This window comes from Mustela nigripes, chromosome 18 (assembly GCF_022355385.1).
Source record: "Mustela nigripes isolate SB6536 chromosome 18, MUSNIG.SB6536, whole genome shotgun sequence".
NCBI classification, from domain to species: domain Eukaryota; kingdom Metazoa; phylum Chordata; class Mammalia; order Carnivora; family Mustelidae; genus Mustela; species Mustela nigripes.
Window position 1 is genome coordinate 14492214 of NC_081574.1, and position 16095 is coordinate 14508308.

The following is a 16095-nucleotide window of genomic DNA, read 5'->3' on the forward strand; positions in this document are numbered from 1 at the left end:
ATCCCAAGATTTAGGTGCTATTATTGTCTCAATTTTACAGGTGAGGGAATTGAGGCAAAAGGCCAGAGTCAGGTGACCTCTTATGACAGACATGGGGGTATGCCACCCGGAGGCCTGGTCCTGGGGCTCCCCTGTGGTGGGGGTAGAGCAGAACAGCCAGCCCCTTGCCCTGTGCTCCCCAGGGCTGGTCACAGATGCAGATCATGCCTGGCCCGAGATCCTGCCCTTCCTGGCAACACAAGTGAGGTCCCATCCAAGGTCAGTGTGGAAAGGTCGGGCCATTTCAGCTCAGTGAAGGACAATGACCGCCCAAAGCTCCCTGCAGGGTTGACTGAGGCTGTCAGACTTGGGTGTTGTTCCTACCCCTTCCACCTAGCCCCGCTTCTGCCCTGCTTTCGTAAGTGCTGATCCTCAACACATATCCTGTACCCCAAACTCTGTCTCAGCATGGACTTCTGTAGGACCCAACTTACATAGCGCTGGCCAGGGGTCACACAGCAGCTAAGTGATGATATCATGAGTCAAACCCAGGCAGTCTGATGTTTCCATATATAAATACAGAAACACAGAACATTGATAGCAATGGTTGAAACCATTACTTGGAATATCAGAAACTTTGTTTTTAATTCTTTATAGTGGCTTTATTGAGATATAATTCACAGAACATACCATTGACCTTTTTCAAGTATAAACACAATTCAGTGTTTCTAGTATTGTCACAAAGCTATACAACCATCACCACCACCTACTTCCAGAACATTTCACCACCCCGAAAAGAAACCCTGTACTCACAAGCAATTACTCTACATTTGTCATTAATTTGGTTCCCCTAAACAATAATTAATGTGATTAATCTATTATTGTGGATTAGACTATCTGTTTACTATCATCAGAGGTACAAACTTTATTAATTTGACTCGTTTTTAAAGTATCAAAGCCATAAACGTGTTCAAATTCTTGTTTTGTAATGTCACTCCTAGGAACTGGTTCTCTAAAAAAAATTAGAAAAGATGGGAGGAGGGGGCAGAAATCAAATTGTTTGCTACAGTAGAGTTTCTACAACTCAAAACATGGAAAGAACTTGGTCCATTGTGGGGAATGGTTAATGAAATCATGGCACTTTAAGAAAATGGAGTATTACGCGTCCATTAAAAACCAAATAGCAGGAAGGAAAATGCCTGGTATCATATTAACCATAGCGGCAGAATACAAAATTATATCTACAACTACGTAAAACATGTACATATGGATAAAGATCAAAAGGAAATGGATAAAAATGAAACAGTTGCTACAACAGGGTGTTGGAACCCTGAATTATTTTTATCCTTCTGAGTTCCTTTATTATGTCAAAATGTGGTCCTTGCAATAAATGAGAATTGGAGGGAAACATGCATATATCTACACCAGTGAAACTTTTCATTCAGAAGGGCAGGTGGCATGACATGAAATTCTCATCAAGAGCAAAGACTTGGGATGCTTGGGTGGCTCAGTTGATTAAGCAGCTGCTTTCGGCTCAAGTCATGATCCCAGCATCCTGGGATTGAGTCCCACATCGGGCTCCTTGCTCAGCAGGGAGTCTGCTTCTCCCTCTGCCTCTGCCTGCCATTCTGTCTGCCTGTGCTCGCTCTCTCCCCCTCTCTCTCTCTCTGATAAATAAATAAAATCTTAAAAAAAAAAAAAAAAGCAAAGACTTTGGAGTCACACAGACTTGGATTTTAATTCTGGCTCTGATACTTCTGAGATGTGACTTCAGACCCTGACCTAAGCTCTATAAGCCTCATTTTCCACGATTAACAGGAGCTGATACTATCTACTGCATAGGGCTATTGTGAAAGATTTGAGGGACAGCGCCTACTACCACTTCATAAACGGAAGTTACTGCTATTTTTTTCTTGCATGAGTAACAGTGATGGGACTCATGGTAGTGGGACTGACAAGGGAACAGAGAGAAGGGGACAGAGGTTTTTGTTCATGAAAATACTACTAGTACTGCAAACTTTGAATGGCAATACGACTTTACAGTGAATAAACAGGTAGAGGATTTTCCATCATCCTTATCAAAGGATTCCTCCAATTTAGACCAACTGGACCTTGCTTCCAGGGAAAGTTGGGGTTGAGGTCATTACTCTTTCTTCGCTGGAGACCTCAAAAATTCTGTACCTGTAAGGTACTCTTCAATGTGCTGGTTGGAAACTTCATCAAAGAAAATCAAGGACTGCTGAATTTGTGTGACTCATTTTATGAATGAATACAAAGGCCTCCCAACTATTTTCATTGCTGTAATTGTTAGTATTATCATCATCACTAACAAAGAGCCACTGTGGCATATTAAGCAAGTCCTATCCGTCTTTGTCTGTTCCGGAAGAGCTATGCTCTTCTCCCAGGGCCATGTCTCCCTTGAGCACAGGACACACAAGCCCACTCAAGGAGCCAGTTCCACTTCCTTATGCCTCCATTTGTCCTCTCTTCTCATCCCCATATGGACATGCTGTAGCACCTTAATAAAAAACAAAAATCCTCACTTTATTCCATAATCCCTTCTAGGTACGGCCATTTCTCTGCTCCCCTTTACAGCAAAAGTCTTTGGAAAAGAACAGAAGAATGCTAAAATTTATGAAAGCACAGTGATGGGAGTACGTATGTTGCATTATTCTTGCTATATTTTTGAACAAAAGTTTATTGAGCTATAATTGAAACACAGTAAATTGTATATGTGTCACATGTACAGTTTAATACTGTACGAGTTTTAGTAGTATACAATAATCAATAACTACATATTTCATACATATAATTTAATAATAATATATATGCACTTACCCTGATTATTCATTGTTATTATATAAAACCAAAATTTTTTGTATATTGGTCTTGCGTCCTGTAACATTTGTAACCTCAGTAGTTTTAGAAATTTTTTGTAGATTCCAAAGGATCTTCTACATAGATCAAGGGTTAGGAAACAATGGCCCATGGGCCAAATGGGATCTGATGCTTGATTTGTAGGTAAGGTTTTCCTGAAACACATAAATACTCATTGGTGATAAATTGCCTATGGCTGCTTTTGCACTAAAGTGGCAAGATTGAGTAATTACAATGAAGACCAGACTATCTGCAAATAGTTTTGTTTCTATAACTTTTAGCACAAAGCTGAATAAAAGCGATGAAAGCAAACATCCTTGTCTTGTTCTTGACCTTAGAGAAAAAACATTTAGTCTTTCACTATTAAGTAAGATGTTAATATTGATTGTTTGTAAAGGCCCTTCCATAACTAGTTTGCTGAGCTTTTAATCATGAATGGATGTGGGATTCTGTCAAATACTTTTTTCTATTTCTATTAAAATTATCATAGTTTTTAAAATCTTAGGAATCTAATTCTGTAGTTTTCTTTACCTACAGTGTCTTTGGTTTTGGTGTCAGGGTAATGCCAGCTTAAAAGTGATTCCATGTTTCTGGCATTCTGGAAGCATTTGTATAGATCAGTATCATTTCCTTATTCAATGTTTGATAAAATTCACTAATGAAGTCATCTGAACGTGAAGTTTTCTTGTGAAAAAATTTAACCACAAATTAAATTCTTTAGTACAAATAGAGAAATTAGGGTATCTCTTCCTGCTTGGGCTTTTGTAATTTGTTGTGCCTTTCAAGAACTGCACATTTCATCTAATTTGTTGGGTTTACTGGCATAATATTGTCCACGATATTCCTTATCATCCTTTTACCATCAGGGGACAATATAGTGATGCCACCACTTTGTTCCTGATGTTGAAAATCAGTGTTATCTTTCTTTTTCCTTCATCCTTTCAGATAAAAATGTCAATTTTATTGTTTCCATCGATTTCGTCTATTGTTTTTGTTTTCTACTGTATTGATTTGTGCTATAATTTTTTTTTAACTCAGCTTTGGGTTTAATTTGCTCTTTTTTTCCCTAGTTTCTTAAAGTGGAAGCTGAGATTGATAACTTAAGATCTTTCTAATACATCCATTCAATTCGATAAACTTCCTAAGTACTATTTTATTGTCATACTGTGCATTTCATATGCCCTTTTATTTTATCTCTTTTAAAATACTTACTCATTTTTCTTTTTTTAAAAAGATTTTATTTATTTATTTATTTGACAAATAGAGAGATCACAAGTAGACAGAGAGGCAGGCAGAGAAAGAGGGAGAAGCGGGCTCTCCACTGAGCAGAAACCTGATGCTGGGCTCAATCCCAGGACCCTGAGATCATGATCTGAGCTGAAGGTAGAGGCTTAACCCACTGAGCCATCCAGGTGCCCCTCTCACTTTCCTTTTGATTTATTCTTTAACCATTTGTTATTTAAATTACAAATATTTGAGGATTTTCTAGTGACCTTTCTGTCATTGGTTTCTAATTTAATTTTATTATAGAGAAAACACATTGTATGAATTCAATCCTTAAGAATTTATTCAGAATTATTTTGTGGGCCAGGATATTACCAAGTTGGTATATGTTCCATGCACATTTTAGAAAAATGTGTATTGTGTCATATGCAAGCTAACTATTCTATGACTAACAAGTAGGTTAATTTGATTGATAGTGTTCAAATTACATTTATCTTAGAGCTTTTGAGGTCTTGATGAATGTCTTCACAATGATAAATCATTGTGGAATGATATTTTTATCCATGATCTGATATTAATATAGTCATTATTTTTCTTTTTTTTTTTTTAGCTACTCTATCTTTAGATTAGTATTAACATGGTAAATATTTATCATTATTTTATTGTTAATCTCTTTGTATCTGCATTTGAAGTGTGATTCTTTTTTTTTTTTTGAAGATTTATTTATATGAGAGAGACAGAGAGAGAATATAAGTGGTAGGTGCAGAGGGAGAGGGAGAGAGAATCTCAAGCAGACTCCACACTGAGTGCAAAACCTGATGTAGGGCTTGATCTCACAACCCTGAGGTCACCACCCAAGCTGAAACCAAGAGTTTAAATAACTGCACCCCATGGGTATCCCTGAAGTGTGATTCTTATAGGTAGCATATAATGGGTCAAAATTAGGATGCCCCAAAACAAATTCTATTTTATCTATTTTGAAAATCTCTGTATGAAATGTAGACCATTTACATTTAATGTGATTACTGATATGATTAGGTTCACATTTATCATTTTTCTATTTGCTGTCAACTTGTCCCATCAGTTTTTCCTCTCTTTCATCTTTTTCTGATTTAATCTTTTCTGATTTAATCTTCTTTTCATTTGAGTATTTTTTATGATATCATTTGATCTACTTTGTTAGTTTATCAGCTATAACTGTTTTGTTATTTTTTGTGGTTGCTGTAGACATTTTACCTTACCACAATCGGTCTTGAAATGATATTATGCCACTTTATATATAACAACCTAAAAGTATGTTACTTGATGTTACTTAAACTTTTTGCTATTATTATCATGTGGTTCAGCTTTATATATGTTGTAGTCCTATATTACAGTTATTATTTTTGTTTAAACCATCAATTATCTTTTAACAAGATTTAAATACTTTCAAAATCTTATATTTTTACCTATGTAGTTTTCATCTTTGGTGTTCTTCCTTTCTTTGCTTAGATCCACCTTTCCACACTATTTCTCGTAGTGTGAGTCTGCTGGTGATGAATTCCTTCAGCTTTCATATATCTGAAAAAAATCTTTGTCACACTTTTATCTTTCAAAGACAGTTTTGCCAGGTACACAATTCTCAGCAGTCTTTTAAATTATTTTATATGCTTTAAAGATGTTGCTCCAATGTCTTATCATCTGCATTATTTCTGGCAAGAAATCTACTGTCACCCTTAGCTTTGTTCTACTGTATGTAATATGTCTCTTTTGAGATGTGTTTTTAAAATTATCTCTTTATCAGTAGTTTTGAGCTGTCTAGTCATGATGTGCTTTGGTGTGATTTTCATCATTTCTTGAACTTGGGCTTGTTGAGGGCTGTGAATATATGAGTTTATAGTTTTCATTAAAATTCAAAAAATTTCCTTATTATTACTTCTTACAAAATTTTTTCTGTCCAAGCTTCTCTCCCAATTACATATGTATGAGGCCATTCAACACTCTTCCACACCTCACTGCTATGCTGTTTATTATTTTTTCTGATTAATTCATTAGTGTTTCATTATTGTTATTTCAATTTCATTAATCTTTTCCTTTACAATGTCTAATCTGCTATTGATTCCATCCTGTATATTTTCATCTGTGATATTATAGTTTTCATCTTTATACATATTTGGATATATTAATATCTTCCATATCTCTGTTTAAATTTTTGAACATATACAATAAAGATATAATAATCATGGTCAAGTCTTTGTTTGCTAATTCTAACATCTGTGTCACTTCTAAGCTGATTTTGGACCAACTGATTTATCTCGTTATTATGTGGAGTATTTTCTTGCCTGATTAACTTTTATTGGATATCAGACATTATGATGTATTTTTCCTTGAAGGATGCTGGGTATTTTTGTATTCCTATAATGAGTCTTGAGCTTTATCTTAAGAGGTTAAATTACAATGATTTGACATTTTTCTATCTCATTTTTAATATATGTTAGCCAAAAATGCAGTGTCTGTGGCTAATTAGTCTCACTACTGCCGCAAAAGCTTCTAAGCACTATAACAAATGTTACGTGAATCTTGAGTTCCATTGTGGCTGGAGGAAAAAGACACCATTCCCAGCACTGTGTGAATACCAGACAATATTTCTGCTAATCCTTTTAAAGGAATCATGTGCTAGTGTGTATTCAGTTAATAATAAAGTGAGACCTTCTCCAGATCTTTGAAGTTCTCGCTCTGTGGCTCTCTCCTCTACAGTATTTTATTCTGTGATGTTAGTCACTTAGTCTCCCTAGACTCTCAGCTCCACATCCTCAATTCAAGGATCCCACCAGGCTCTGTCCCCTTTCCTGTGCTGAGGCCCAGAAACTCACTCAAAGCAGTAAGCTGCAGCAGTCATGTGGCTCACTCATTTGTTTCTTCTCTTTCAAGAATAACTGTCTTTTGTCACCCAAAGTCTTTTAAATCACTGTTTCACGTATTTTGTCCATTTAAAAAAATGTTTCATGTGGGAAAGTAAATACAGTGCCTGTTATTCAATCTTGGCTGGAAGTGAAAGTCTCTATTCTTGCTATATTTATTCATGAAAATGTCCACAAATAAAACAAATTAAGAAAAAAAAAAAAGGAAAGAAAAAAAAAACTCTGCAAAAGAGAGTCTTCTCTGTTTCCACTTTATTCCTTCCCATGCTTTCTCAAATCCACTGCAATCTCTTGTCCCCCAAATTATGGAAACCATGCTCTTCAATGACCCACAAAGGATGATTCTCAGTCCCCCTTCCACTCACCATCAGCTTGTAACCAGTTAATCACGCCCTCCATCTTGAAACACCTTTTTCCCTTTTATATCCATGATACCGCAACATACACTCTCTTGGTTTTGCTGCTGTCAGCCTCTCTTTTGTTGGATCCTCTTCCATTTTCCCGCCTTTAAAGATTGGAGCACCCCCAAATCAGTCTTTAGTACTTATCTTTTGTCTATTCACACTCCTTCCTTATTTCATTTCATTCAGTCCCAAGATGTTGAATATCATCTGTACATTCACTTTTATTTCAACTCTAATCTCTTTCAGACTTACTTTAACTTGACAATTTCATAAGAATTTTTAACAGATATCTAAAACTTAGCATGTCCAAAATCAATTCTTTTTTTTTTTTTTTTAAAGATTGCATTTATTTAACTGAGAGAGGAAGAGAGAGAGAGGGCACAGGATTGGGGAGGGTCAAGGGAGAAGCAGACTCCCCACTGAGCTATAAGCCTGACAGTATATCATACTTAACGGGTCAATCCAACAAGATCTAACAATTAAAAATATTATGCTCCTAACTTCGGTGCAGCCAATTATATAAACCAATTAATAACAAAATTAAAGAAGCACATTGATAACAATACAATAGTAGTAGGGGACTTCAGGACCCCACTTACAGCAATGGACAGATCATCTAAGCAGATGATCAACAAGGAAACAAAGGTGCTGAATGACACACTGGACAAGATGGACTTCCCATATGTATACAGAGCATTCAATCCTAAAGCAACGGAATACACATTCTTCTTGAGTGCACGTGGAACATTCTCCAGAATAGATCACATACTGGGTCACAAATCAGATCTCAAATGGTACCAAAATACTGGAATTTTTCCCTGCATATTTTCATATCACAAAGCTTTGAAACTTGAACTCAATCACAAGAGGTAATTTAGAAGCAACACAAACACTTGGAGATTAAAGAGCATCCTACTAAAGAATGAATGGGTCAACCAGAAAATTAAAGAAGAATTTTAAAAATTCATGGAAACAAATGAAAATGAAAACACAACTGTTCAAAACCTTTGGGATACAGCAAACATGGTCCTAGGAGGGAAGTATATAGCAATATAAGCCTTTCTCAAAAAATTAGAGAAGTCTCAAATACACAAGCTACCCTTACTCCTAACGGAGCTGGAGAAAGAACAGCAAATAAAGCTTAAACCAAGCAGGGGAAGATAAGTAATAAATATTAGAACAGAAATCAATGAACTAGAAACCAAAGAAGAGTATAACGGATCAATGAAAGTGGGAGTTGGATCTTTGAAAGAATTAATAAGATCGATAAACCCCTAACCAGACTTATCAAAAAGAAAAGATAAAGAACATCAAATTAATAAAATCATGAGTGAGAGGAGAGATCATGACCAATACCAAGGAAATACAATTTTAAGAACATACTATGAACAACTATATGACAACAAATTAGGTAATCTGGAAGAAATGGATGCATTCCTGGAAAATCATAAACTACCAAAACTGAACCAGGAAGAAATAGAAAACCTGAACAGACCCATAACCAGCAAAGAAACTGAAGCAGTAATCCAAAATCTCCCAACAAAAAAGAGTCCAGAGCAAGATGGCTTCTAGGGGAATTCTATTAAACATTTAAAGAAGAATTCATACCTTTTATACTCTGTTTCAAAAAACAGAAATGGAAAGAAAACTTTCAAACTCATTCAGTGAGGTAATACTTTGGTTCCAAAACCAGACAAAGACTCCACCAAAAAGGAGAATTACAAATCAATATCCATGATGAACACAGATGCCAAAATTCTCACCAACATACTAGACAGTAAGATCCAACAGTACATTAAAAAGATTATTCACCATGACCAAGTGGGATTTATTCCTGGGCTGCAAGGGCAGTTCAACGTTTGCAAATCAAACAATGTGATACATTACATTAATAAAAGGACAAGAAGCATATGATCCTCTCAATTGATGCAGAAAAAAGCATTTGACAAAATACAGCATTCTTTCTTGATTAAAACTCTCCACAGTGTAGGGAAAGAAGGAACATACCTCAATATCATTAAAGCCATACATGGTAAGCCCACAGTGAATATCGTTCTCAATGGGGAAAAACTGAGAGTTTTCCCCCTAAGGTCAGGAACATGACAATGAGGCCCACTCTCACCACTGTTACTCAACATACTACTAGAAGTCCTAGCCTCAGCAATCGGACAACAAAAAGAAATAAAAGGCATCCAAGAAGGCAAAGAAGAAGTCAAATTCTCTCTCTTCGCAGATGACATGATAGTTTATGTGGAAAACTGAAAAGACTCCACCCCAGAGTTGCTAGAACTCATATAAGAAATCATGGCAGGATGTAAAATCCTACAACATGGCAGGATATAAAATCACTGCACAAAATCAGTTGCATTTCTATACACTAACAATGAGACAAAGAAAGAGAATTAGGGAATCAATCCCATTTACAATTGCACCAAAAACCTAGGTATCTTAATACCTAGGAATAAACCTGACCAAAGTAGTAAAGTATGTGTACTCTGAAAGCTACAGAACACTTATGAAAGAAACTGAGGAAGACACAAAGAAATGGAGAAACAGGGTTGCCTGGGGGGCTCAGTCAGTTAAGCAACTGCCCTCAGCTCAGGTCATGATTCTGGGTCCTGGGATCAAGCCCTGTGTCAGGCTCCACGCTTGGCAGGGAGTTTGCTTCTCCCTCAGCCTCTCCCCCTGATTTGTACTCTCTCTCTCACTCTCAAATTTAAAAAAAAAAAAAAAAAGAAAGAAAGGAATGGAGAAACATTCCATGCTTATGGATTAGAAGAATAAATATTGTTAAAATGTCTATGCTACCCACAACAATCTTCAAATTTAATGGAATCCCTATCAAAATACCATCAATTTTTTTCAATGAAATAGAATAAATAATCCTAAAATTTGTATGGAAGCAGAAAAGACCCTGAATAGTCAGAGGAATGTTGAAAAAGAAAACCAAAGCTGGTGGCATCACAATTCTGGACTTTAAAAGGAGAATTAGCTCCTTTTAATTAGCTCCTTTTTAAGCTCTATTGGACATCTATAATCATCAAGACAGTACAGTACTGGCACAAAAGCAGACACATAGATCAATGGAACAGAATAGAGAGTCCAGAAATGGACCCTCAACTCTATGGTCAACTAATCTTTACATAGCAGGAAAGAATATCCAATGGAAAAAGGACAATCTCTTCAACAAATGGTGCTGGGAAAATTGGACAGCCACGTGCAGAAGAATGAAACTGGACAATTTTCCTATACCACACACAAAGATAATCTCAAAATGGATAAAAAGCCCAATATGAGACAGGAATCCATCAAAATCCTAGAGAACACAGGCAGAAATCTATGTGACCTTGGCTGCAGCAACTTCTTGCTAGACACATCTCCAAGGGCAAGGGAAGCAAGGGCAAAAATGAACTATTGGGACCTCGTCAAGAAAAACCTTTTGCACATTAAAGGAAATAGTCAACAAAACTAAAAGACAACAGAGAGGGAGAAGATATCTGCAAATGACATATCAGATAGAGGGCTAGTATCTAAAATCTATAAGGAACTTATTAAACTCAACACCTGAAGAACAAATAATCCAATCAAGAAATGGGCAGAAGATATAAACAGACATTTCTACAAAGAAGACATCTAAATGGGCAACAGACACATGAAAAAGTGCTCAACATCACTCAGCAACAGGGAAATGCAAATCAAAACCACAATGAGATACCACCTCACACCAGTCAGAAGGCCTAAATTAACAAGTCGGGGGAAAAAACAGGTGTTGGCAAGGATGGGGAGAAGAGGCAACCCTCCTCTATTGTTGGTGGAAATGCAAGCTGGTGCAGCCACTCTGGAAAACAGTATTGAGGTTCCTCAAAAAGCTGAAAATAGAGCTACCCTAAAACCCCCTAATCGCACTACTGGGTATTTACTAAAGATACAAATGTAGTGATCTGAAGGGGCACGTGCACAGGAATGTTTCTAGCAGCAATGTCCACAACAGCCAAACTATGGAAAGAGCCCAGATGTCCATAGACAGATGAATGGATAAAGAAGATGTGGTATATGTATACAGTGGAATATTACTCAGCCGTCAGAAAGGATGAATACTTACCATTTACATCGATGTGAATGGAACTGGAAGATATTACGCTGAATGAAATAAGTCAATCAGAGAAAGACAACTGTCATGTGGTTTGACTCCTGTGTAGAATATAAGAAACAGCACAGAGGATCATGGGGAATAGAGGGAAAATTGAAAGGGAAGAAATCAGAGAAGGAGAAAAACAATGAGAGTCTCTTAACTATAGGAAACAAACTGAGGGTTGCTAGAGGGGAGGTGGGGGTGGGGTAATTGGGTGATGGGCATTAAGGAGGGCATGTGATGTGACAAGCACTGTGTGTTACACACAAATGATGAATTACTGAATGCAACATCTGAAACTAATGATGTACTATATTTTGGCTAATTGAATCTAAACTAAACAAATAAAACCCTTGTCAGTGCTAAGGGGTAGATGACCTAATATAGGACCCTTGGTTAGCAGGTCACATTAATATAATTTTTTTTATGCAAAGGTAAAGTTTAAAGCTGAGATGGGTACACAAGGCTAAACCGCTCTGTATAACAAAGAATAAAAATGTTATTTCCTTGGAGAGTCTGAAGGGAGAGGCCCAAGAAATAAAAAAGGGGCTCCACATAAATGGGAAAGATAAGGGGAGGAGGAAAAAGTTGTGGGAGGAGGAAAGAGTTGGAGAGTAAGATGTCTGGTAAGAAACTGGAGAGAGAAAGCAGAGAGTCTCTCCATGGAGGTTAAGAGAGAGAGAAGTTCGGTGATAACAAGAACTCAGAGCCAGGCCGTCCCTGGAAAGTGACAGGAATCTTGGGAACTTGACCCCAGTTTTACTCAAAAGTGACTAAGACTGTCACATCTCTGGAATGGGAGGAGCAATGTATAAATACAACCTTCATTAACCTCCTTTCTACCTTTTAAGAAACGGATGGAAACAAATAATCGAGATGTCCTCTTTGGAAAACAACAGCAACAACAATTTGATGTGAACGGAGCCCCCTGGGGTCCTGCAGGGAAAGGTGGGAGGCAGCGCAGCAATGTCCATAACAGAAAGTAGGTTTCCAATTCTGTTAAATGTTTCCATTATCAGGGAGGATGAAGATGGGCCTTCCCACTGCGAAAACAAAGTCAAGGGCTGGAGTCTTACTCAATTTTATTCTAGGCTATCCTTATTAAGAAAGGATTTATTAAGATAGTCTATTGTTTTGGCTAGGACATCAATTAGTCTTAATCTGACATTGAATTACATTGACATTCAATTACCCTTAATTTAAAAATAATAAACTTGAAAGTTTATTTATTTATTACTGTTTTAATTCGTTATAAACATGTCTACAACAAAATTCACAGGAGAGCAAAGAGTAACTCTGTTTAAATCAGTGTGTTTTCTTTCCACTTCGGAAACAGAGCACAAAACAGTGATCCTTTTATGACCACACCTAGCATTTAGATACAAAGTTATCTTGTAATCTTGAAGTAAGGTCCATGGGACCACTGTGACCCACCAAAGGCCAGCCATCCTGAATTGGAGGACACTCAGAATATGTCCCTGCAAGTTTTACTTACAGTCCTATCTATGTGAAGAAATAAACGGTGTTGGGTGAAAACAAGAATCTATTGTTCTGAAACATGGCTTTCTCTCCCATCTATTTCTTATAACAACAGAACAAAGCAGAAATGAAGCAGCAAAAACATAGCTCAAATGCTGCAGCCAACTGTCTATTTTTTTTTCACATTCTGCCCACACCTTAAATAAACATGAAACATTATAACTAGCTACAGTCAGATACTACAGGAAACAGCAAGGCCAGAAGAAAAACCTCAGACATCCGGCCTTTATCCTTCTTCTACATGAAATCTACTTTGCTTTATGACTATAAATGTTGCCTTACAGAAAGGTAAAATCAGACATGATGTCATAGAATGGCTAGGTCCACACAACCTTTCTTGAAATTAGTATTTGGCTGAAAAGCACACAACTCACAGATCGGAAAAAAATTATGTTTTATCAGAGGTGACCAAAACTAAAAATTTTGTTTGTATCACTACGTCAGGAACAAGGCATGGACGGGGTTCAATATGAGGGTCCATTCCTTTGGATATTTTCTTAAATGCCTGTTAGCTATTTATGGTAGTAATTATAGTGGAGCTGGGTCAGGGTTATTTATAAAGCTTTGTTGAAAACTAACATCTCTTTTGTTGTCCTGATCAACAACCTCAGGAGAAAACAAAAGAAGGCTGGTGGGTAGAACAGCAGCAGCAAAGAGTGCACATTTTCTCTCATGTATCAGTGGAAAGCAAATGAATGGGGCCTCTGACCTAGAACCAACTACCCCTGCACTTAAAATGGCAGCTTGTGGGAGCACCTGCGAGGCGCAGTCAGTTAAACCTCGGCTTTCAGCTCCGGTCATGATCTCAGGGATCAAGTCCAGCATTGGGCTCCTTTCTCAGTGGGGAGTCTGCTTCTTCCTCTCCCCCTGCTCATGTTCTCTCTCTCAAATAAATACAATCTTTAAAAATAAATAAACAAATAAATTAAAATAAAATAAAATGGCAGCTTGGGGCAAATCGAAAGATTTGTTGCCAATATGTTCTCTGGGCTGCATCTGCTGAGAGATTTTCATTCTGTTTTGCAACTGAATAAAAAGACCTTGAACCAAACTGCCTATGGCCCCCAAACTCCTGTATTAATAACAATTCTAACTTTTGCATCCAAACCTCACAAGTCTTTTATCTGTTCAATTCCAATAGTTTTACTTTTAGTCTATTTCAATGATTTTTTTTTAAATATTTATTTATTTATAAGAGAGAGAAGGAGAGCGATCGTGAGACACAGCAAGCACCAGCACGGGAAGGGGGAACAACTGGGGAACAAAAGGGGGAAGCGGGTTCCCCACTGATCAGGGAGCCAGGATCATGACCTGAGCTGAAGGCAGTCGCTTAAGTAGACTGAGCCACCCAGGCGCCCCCTACTTCAGTGATTCTTATCAATGTCCCACCTTTGATACTAAATACTGATCAGAATGATAACAGCCACCTCTCAAGAAATGCTTATTACATGCCAGGCCCTAGGCTGAACCTACGTTATACATCAGCTCTTTGTAACTGGAACAAGCCTATGTATTAAATATGATTATTCTCAGTTTATAGATGAAGAAACTGAGGCTCGGAGCCATTAGAGAACCTGTCCAAAGCCACAGAGCTAAGTAGGAGGATATAGGGTATGTTCACCCGAGTCTTTCTATGCTGCCTCTGCACTACTTCCACCTTCAACGTATCCGACTGAAATTCCTCCCTTCTTTCCAACAATCTGCTCTCCTTCCGCCCTTCCACCAGGCTCCTATCTCAGGATGGAGCGTCACCATTCATTCCACGGATATTGTACTGGGTGTTCATATGCATTGAGAGCCTACTGCGTGCTGGGTACTGTTCTAGGTGCTGAGGACACATCAGTGAACAACACAGACCAAACCCCCGCCGGGTGGAGCTTACATTCCAGAAGGGGCCGAAAGACAATAAACAAGAGCAAGCCGCGAAGCACCTGTGCTGGTCCTGCCTGAAGTGAGGTGCAAAGAACCATCTCCCCGTTCAGAAAAGCAGAGTCTGGGCACAACTAGGCAGCGGTTTCTCTGCTGCAGCCCTGCCGCGTTCTTGCGACGGGTTAAAATAAGCTACTCCCAAAGCTCTCCAGGCAGCCCACAAGCTCCTCCTACCTTAAACTTCCCAGACAGGCCGAGCCGCTGTTACCCAGGAAACGGCCTGGCAGGAAGTAAGGCTGCGCGGGCAACATCACGATGCCTCCTGGGAGTTGTGGTCCGCGCTCAGAATGCGCAGGCGCAGCCGTGGAGGCGGGAGATGGGGCGGAGGGGAGCGCACCCAGGAGCAGAGCCCCACGGGGATTGTAGTTTTTCATGAATTACGCACATTAAAGGCGTCCGAAAATCAGACGCGGTTCCAAGACTTTTCATTTCAGAAGGTAAAGGGATCCGGAATGGATGCCTGTGGGTCAGGGAGACTTGGTTTGGGAACGATGAGGGTCGTCCTCCGTTCGGCTGTAAATCTGAGATGAATTGAGATAGCCCCCAAATGGAGAGAGTGGGGCGAAGGACAGACCCCATAATTTGCAAACGGGACTATGGAACGACGAGAGGATACAGTGGAGTAAGGGAAGGAAGACGCCCCAGAGACTCAGAAAAAGGACCGACCTCAGTATTCACTTCATGAATCAGAGTATTTTTCAGAAATTTTGGCCTCTTCAAAAAGGATACAGAAAAATTACGTATATGACATGCAGTCTAATGAAAGTATGGCACAGTCTGGAAGAATATGCCGCAAACCGTTAAGATTTTTCTTTGGGATTACCTTTTTTTACACTTTTATGTGTATTTTGAGTTGTTTACAAGGGCTAAGTATTCCTTTCTGGTAAAAGATACCTCAAATATAAAAAAAAGTATACAGAGCAATTTTTTAAACATCTTGGTATCCTTCCTTCTTCCCTTCATTCCTCCCTCTTTCTTTCCTTCATTCTAAGAGGGAAAAAAACTACAGAAAAAATAACTTTACAAATAGAGATGTCCTTTATGTAGCCCTTTCTCCTCTGCAGAGAAATACACACACTTGTTCGCACACACTCAGACACGTACACAACGT

The 16095-nt window shown here is 38.2% G+C and overlaps 1 long non-coding RNA gene across 1 annotated transcript; it reads right to left on the minus strand.

Annotated features, from left to right (window-relative positions):
- Positions 1-612: 612 nt before the first annotated feature.
- On the minus strand, positions 613-15146 carry LOC132006330 (uncharacterized). Its single transcript, XR_009401060.1, has 3 exons — positions 14938-15146; positions 5529-5640; positions 613-2497 (listed from the first exon to the last, which is right to left on the minus strand). It is a non-coding gene; the product is annotated as an uncharacterized LOC132006330 (long non-coding RNA).
- Positions 15147-16095: the final 949 nt, after the last annotated feature.